Source organism: Haemaphysalis longicornis, unplaced genomic scaffold, assembly GCF_048455015.1.
Source record: "Haemaphysalis longicornis isolate Haplotype H1 unplaced genomic scaffold, Haemaphysalis longicornis Haplotype H1 scaffold_7, whole genome shotgun sequence".
In the NCBI taxonomy this organism is placed as follows: Eukaryota; Metazoa; Arthropoda; class Arachnida; order Ixodida; family Ixodidae; genus Haemaphysalis; species Haemaphysalis longicornis.
The window spans coordinates 117,636,138-117,637,465 of NW_027526422.1; positions in this window are offsets into that span (position 1 = coordinate 117,636,138).

A 1,328-nucleotide genomic window follows, 5' to 3' on the forward strand; every position below is an offset into this window, starting at 1 on the left:
GTTCAGAGTACAAAGGTGAAAACACTGCTTGAAGGATTTCTGTCTCCCCTTAACACTTTTCTTCAGTCACAAATTTCGTTATTGCCTTTCGTATACTCAATGGTACCCTCTGAAAATTCCGCTCAGGGTTTTGTTAAGATTGTCAGCTCCAATTTCCTCGCCCGTAGTGCAAAACTTCGGTATCCGGTTCACGCTTTGCGATGGCAGAGGCCCATGCCACCGCTTCGCTGCGGCTTCTACTGCCTGAGCACTTCATGGCTGAAAGAAATAATGCAGTGTTTTGCTTATCTTTCACTTTTTCTCCTTCACTGCATTATACAATTTCTTATGGTCACGTCTGCAAGCAAATAATACGTTTAGGGTACTTACAAAAATCGGCGGCTTGTTATTGTTCTCCAACTCCAACAACAGCTATCCGGAGACGTGGTTTTGCGCGCTTCTTGACAGCTCTTACAGGCGTCAGCGACGGCAGCTGAATATCACCGTTGTCCCCCCGAGCCCGTCAGGCGCAAGAGCATTCGATTTTCGCCTCGTGTAAACCTGATACTGGCACAGTGAGAGCTTAGTTTCGCTTGCAGCGCGCACAGCGAATGCGGCTTCGTCTCGAATAAAAAATCATCTACGTCATCATAATTATCATCATCAAAATCCCAGTAGCTTTATTGCAGTACGAAGGTAGAGTGAACTAGAATACTAGTTCACTCTAACGAAGGCATCTCCTATCGACCTCCAACCGCTCTGGTCCTTCGCCGCTCCAGTACCTTCTTTGTCTCCGAAATTCCTGATTTCGTCTCTCCGTCGAGTAATCGGCGTTCCTCTTGTATAGACCGTTCCATCGGGCGAGGGGGAAACGTACTCTCGCACGCAGCCGCCGCGGGGCGCGGGCCGCCTTTCCCCCTCTCTGGAGTGTGCGCGCCGATCACGGCGGGCCTGGCGCGGCTGCTTCTTTGCCTTGACTACGCTCTGTAGGCATCGCGCGTGCGGGTTAACCACTAATTTACACGTTACTTTATTGAAATGTTAATAAATGAGCCTGACTAGGAGCTTTTGAACTGCTTGTTTGCTTTAACACGCAAGATTTTAGGCAATTTGGTCCTGCTGAGCTCTTTCTGTACACCCACTTCGGAGTAGTTGCAGAAAATTCTACCTTCTTTCCAAACTAAAATGAGTCACTGAAACTTGCCTCTGCCGCAGATGGTATTAGTAACATCTCCACCGTTGCTGCGGTGACATCGCGGTAAACCTAGCTTCAAGTTTTGCGTGAGCTGGCCTTGACGATTTTCACAGTTACACCTCCCTAGGTTGTCCCTTTCCCCAGGAAATCTGGG